Source organism: Colias philodice, chromosome 9 (genome assembly GCF_061535455.1).
Source record: "Colias philodice isolate Cphi_HAF_F1 chromosome 9, ilColPhil1 Martin Lab GWU primary, whole genome shotgun sequence".
NCBI lineage: Eukaryota > Metazoa > Arthropoda > Insecta > Lepidoptera > Pieridae > Colias > Colias philodice.
Window position 1 is genome coordinate 10,923,737 of NC_143094.1, and position 5,985 is coordinate 10,929,721.

At 31.7% G+C, this 5,985-nt stretch overlaps 1 long non-coding RNA gene across 1 annotated transcript; it reads left to right on the forward strand.

Moving 5' to 3' along the window:
• Positions 1 to 348: 348 nt before the first annotated feature.
• Positions 349 to 2,273, forward strand: LOC149486125 (uncharacterized). Its single transcript, XR_016316100.1, has 3 exons — positions 349 to 883; positions 1,010 to 1,071; positions 1,146 to 2,273. It is a non-coding gene; the product is annotated as an uncharacterized LOC149486125 (long non-coding RNA).
• The last annotated feature ends 3,712 nt before the right edge of the window (positions 2,274 to 5,985 follow it).

The window sequence follows — 5,985 nt, forward strand, 5'->3', positions numbered from 1 at the left end:
TTATGCGTGAAAACCATACATACATACATACATACATACATAATTACAAACTTTTCCTCTTTATAATATTAGTATAGATTGAAACTAAAATCCATACAAAGCTAACAAACTTTTCGTACTAGGAAATGCTAAAATAATTTATGACGTAATCATTAAATCATAATACCCAAATCTACATGCGAAACTGAAACCATATTTAGATATAAGCAATTATACTTAATAAACAAGCGAAGGGTGTCCCTTGAGACACGATTTGCCGTCAAGTCACGGAGCTACATCGCGTAGCCTACATACATCAACATTTATTAAGGTGATGAATTAATTTTTCTAACATTTACGGCCCTTTTTAAACCTTCGTAATTTTTATATTATTAAAGTTGTCGTGATGAAAATTCTTGACAAGAAAGTTCAATAGTAACACAATACGTCTACCGTTTTAGAAACATGATTCCATGATATTTTCTCGATAGAAAAAAAATACAAAGTTCTCATTGTTATTTTTTTATAATCTCTGGCATCTTCAAAATAACAAACGTAAAGTTACGACTTTTTGGATATTAACTATAAAATATACAACCTATACGTCTACCGATTTAGAATTTTGAAATATGCGATGGTTTTGAAATAAACAAGAAATACTTGAAATTAGCGCGCGACCAGCCAATATAGCGAGAGCCGCCCTGTACCTTCCTACCCCGATCGCTGCACGAGTCATTCCCGCTACGGCCGTCACACGGGGAACTTGTGTCGCTCGCGCAATCGTAAAAAAGGGTGACAACACGATAAGACAAAATGAGACAAATGGGGACAATAAAGAAAATAAGAAGAAGAAACATAAAGGTTGGAGGAAAAAGAATGCTTACAATTGGAACAAATTAATGAAGTAAGTTGGTTTTATTTTAAATTTGATGATAATTGTATTATAGACGATGTTTGATATGTACCCCTGTTTTAAGTACATAACAAATGTGTAAGATTTTTTCATTTATAGCATAGATAATCTTTTCAGAAATCCGGAATCCAGAAGGAAAATAAACCCACTGATTGTTCACAATGTGAACCCACTCCTTCGTAAGTACCTTTATTCAGTCAAAAATGTATGTTATCAACGTTCTACTGGTTTTATCGCATGATTCCATTTTTAGCAAAAAGCAACAAAGTGCAAAGAAATAAAAAATCATGGTGAACTTAGTGGAAGTATGGCGGACATAATATGGAACAGGAGCTCATTGGAGTAGTATTATATTTAAAAAAAATACGAAATAATTTCAAGAATTACATTTCTTAGAAGGTGGTAGATAAGTATGTTGTATAACGAATTTGATGTTGATATTTATTTCATTTATACTTACTACACCTGTGCGGGAAATTGCTTAGTAATAAAACAGGTTTATATTCATATTTACATAGTAATGTGAGTTTTCATTTCGAAAAATTTTGTGTAAGTATATTAAATTGAGTTCCTGGGTGATCTGTAAACACAATTGGGCCCGGAAGATGGCGCTGCAGTCACTCCTCCTAATGACATGAACCGATTTTGATGAATATTTGTGTGCACATTTCATTTTTGTGGGATGATTGGTTGATTCGCTTTCACATTAGCTAATATTATGTATTTTTGTTGTTAGAAAGTAAACTTAATTTAATGTTTATAATACATTATTATTGGTATAAATAAGCCAGTGTTCGTCTCACATTGCTGTACCTGCCTACCTACCCTACCAGGGCCTAACTTTGTTCTGGCTATTTTATTTTGATTATTTGTAATGAATAATTACAATTATAATAGAGTGCAAAAAATAAATACATGCGTCAATATATTTTGTGTTTTTTTTTTAAACAATTTTTTTATTTAAAAAAATATCATTCCGACCGCGGCTTTGCCCGCGTGGAATTAGGTTATATCGTGAATCCTGTTTTATCCCACAGAAGTGTTCAGTTCGGATAAAAAGTATCCTATGTGTAAATCCAGGCAATTAGCTATATTTTATCAAAATTGGTAATGTAGTCTTGACGTGATTAAGTAACAACTAACAAAAAAATATACAAATTAACATCCAAAGTTTCGCATCAGTTTTACTGTATTAGTGATATCTTCCACTCTTGACTTTGACTGAGAAGAATTAGGGTTTATAACTTCTTTCAGAAATAGTACCTTTCATTTCTGAGCATGATGTAATATCTACGTCAGCATCAAATTCTATCTAAATCAATTCAGTAGTCCGCGTTATTGAGTACCATTTCATTTTTTCAGAGTAACAATATTTTTTGTTATTTTAAAGATTATTTATAACCTGTATTATTTTGTAATAAAGTAAACATTACGAAATAATAATTATTAATAATGTCTAAGTAGTTGTTGGAAAGAAGATTATTTGTTTATAAGCAAGAAAATAAAACCAATAAATCAACAATTGAATAAATGTATAACAATATTATAACTGTATGACGACTCCATACATGTTTGTCCCGAGTCGGCCAGCGGCAGCGCGGCGAGTTTGCAAGAATGACTTCGCGCACACCCGCGTTCGCGATAGCGAGCTATTAGACTCCGCCCGCCAAGCAGTGGATTTTTTTTTGTGTATCGTCTTAAACAATTTTTCTGACAACGTTTCTCTATTAAATAATAACTTCTTAGGCACGTTTGTAAACAGTTCCGTACATTGTTGGAAGTTATTTAAGAAACGAAATAAGCCTTTTGTAGTGAAACTTATTTTGGCGTGTTGAGGCTTGAGAGTAAAATTCTTATCATCATAAATTAAATATAATCGCGTCATGGTAATACCGTCACGTCATGGAGTAAGGCGACGATCTTTGTATCTTTGAATCTTGCCAAAAAAGTTTCACTTCTGACACGGGTGCTCGAAACACACACTCTCTTTTCTACTATTAAGTACATTAAAATACATTATGAGAATATCGTGGAATAATAAAACAGAAATGAATTTAGTTGAGTTAGAATTTTGTTGCCTAATATTGATTCAACTTTGTTTTAATCGAACAGTCTCTAAACACCCCTGCATTTCAGTCACACATAAGAGTTAAGACCATCCTTACCAAACAACAATATCTGCTTCCTAATAACCTGTCAGCACGATATTAATAACGCAAATTCCACACTAATTAAAACTAAGTACTGTGATTTAATAAACTCGTCGATCAGTCAACGTCGCGCTATATTGCGCGGCAGATTGATGCGGTTCCGCTTTGTCTGTCATTTGACCGCCATTGGACGTGATATTTTCATTTTAAACTAAAATCACACCCCGGACACTCCATACAAAATGATGGTTTTGACAATCACACTGTAGAGACTGCAAATGTGTGTGTTAACGCTTTATGGTTGGCACATTTGTGACTAGCGTAAAAAAAAATTCGCGTTTTTCTGATGAAATACATCCGTAAACAGCACAATATCTAACCATTTTCTACGAAAAACGATAATCACAAATCCAAAATAATAAAATTACTTTAAGTCAATTTGATTAATGTTGTCAATCTTCGTTGCGTATCGTCCTTGCAGAAAAATATGGCCCATTTTATGTCTGATCGCGCGGGGGTGAGGTAAGTTTAATTTTGGCGGGAGGCGGAGAGTGTCCGTTCTGTAGCGTTTAGCTACTATTATGTATTCTGTGCTAAAATGCAACTTCAATGAAATTCCACGTTTTCAAACAATAGACGGTTGTTTTGAAACTTTGGTGTGACTGTTATAGGTAATGACAATTTGTTGTGTTCTTCAGGGAATACATAGGGAGAACATTTTATTTATCTGTAAGTACTTCACAAAAAATATCAATTTAAAACTAAAATTAAAAACCGCAATTTTACTCGAATTGAGTCCGTAATTAAGTATACTACTAATAAATATACTAAAAAATAATTCATCATTTAATTTAAATAGATACCATTAACATGTTATTTTACAAGTACCAGGATAGCATCAAATAGGAGGAGATAACAGAATTGGTTCGCTAAATTGCACGATCGCAGATTGCTTTAACAATTACAAGATAACGGCAATCCCCACTGCACTAAAACGTAATTATGTTACATTATTGCGGGAATCTCTATTATTGTTGTTATATTTTATGGACGCAATAAACGTAGCGAGCTTTAACTTTATGATCCGTTCTGATGGTTCTCCGTAAATGTGATTGGATTCAAATTTAAAGTTATGTTCACATGTGTTTTGGTCTATACTACTTCTCTGTAGGAGTAAGAAAGAAACAATGTGTACATATAAATCTACTTAGAAACGTATGTTATTTGTAACTACAATTTCATTAATGTAAGATGCAACAGTTAGCGATAAAAAAGTGTATAGAAACTCAATAGGATTTTTAATATGACATATAAACAGTTGTTTGATCTAAGACTATATTCCAGTCGTTTCTTTTTACGGTCTTGAATGTCATGTAAATCCTAGAAAATAGATTTGTAACCTTATCTTTAAGACCCTGAGATTAGCACGTTTAACCAAACAAAAACAGCTTTATAATATTCGTTTGTAGAACATCTAACACTCGGTTAGCAACAAGATAATCTTCGTTAATTTACATCCATTACAAAACACGTGTTATCCAAGCGGAAATTCCGAGAACACTTATATTTCCTCTCCATCATGTTTTCAATTTACACCGCTTATCTATTATCGAGTATTGCACTGAAACTCTGGTTTGATTTTCCTGATTAGAGCAAATATTGGTTGAATGGATATAAATATTTAGCTACTAGGTAGGTTTAAGCAATGCATAAATGTTAGGTTTCATTCCGGTATCAAGGTAATCATTTCAGCCTTATTTCTGTTAGTCGGTAAAAGCAGCTTCTAACATAAACGTGCAAATTTAATTTAACATTATATCAATACAGAAAATGTACTTACAACAACGTACTTGAAGGTTCTTTTAGATAGGACCTTTTAGATTCACGATCAGTGAAAGAACACAGTGTTTAATGCATCTAAAGCAAAATAGGACGAAAGACAATTAAATAACAAATTCTTTAAAGTAAATATATTTTCTTATTTGCTTCATGACATTGAAATATCTTTTAATGTGGGTTCAATATCCCTCTTGAACTAATCTGATGTAGGCTTTACTAGTCTGATCCATGTTTCAAAAAAGATTTTTTAAGAAAATGTAACATAAATACAAGTTAATACGATCGGTCAGTGTCATTTGGGATGGAAAGTTTTCTCGTTTTTTTTTATTTAAAACCATGTTTTGGGCAATTTCAATAGCTAGGTAGAGATAAACTACGATAACATGGCGCGCCCCTCCAAATTACTGTTTCAATGTGTGTAGTGAAAATATTATATTATTATTATTTATAATAATATAATAATTAAATTATTAATTTTTATTATTATATTATATTATTATATTATTTATTATGAATTTCACAAATACTTTCAAGCGTTTTGAATTTTGGAGGGGCGCGCCATGTTATCGTAGTTTATCGCTACCTACATATTTTCAGCACTGTATAGAAGTATACACAAACTTTGCTAGGTAATAATAATAGGTATGTATTACCTATTTGTTTTCTTTTATCACTTCAACTCAAATCCATCCAAGGAATTACCGCAAAGATCATAAAAATAAACTATTGTTAATCAAAAATCTAGATAGCAACCATTTAACAATCAAGTTCTTACACACATATCCTGAAATAAATAGTATATATTAATATAATGAATGAATGAATGAATGAATGAATGAAAATTCTTTATTGCTTAAAAATAAATAAATACATATACAAATACAAAAGCACACAACACATATACATATAAAAGAAGCAAAAGGCGGCCTTATCGCTAGGTAGCGATCTCTACTAGGCAACCCTTAAAGTATGGGAAATAAACACAACAAAAAGTGGGTGAGCAAAACAATAATATACTATTTATTTCAGGATATATTTACTATTAAGTAAAACTACTAAATTAAACATGTTACCAAATATATGGCAATGTAACAAAGAGAGGTT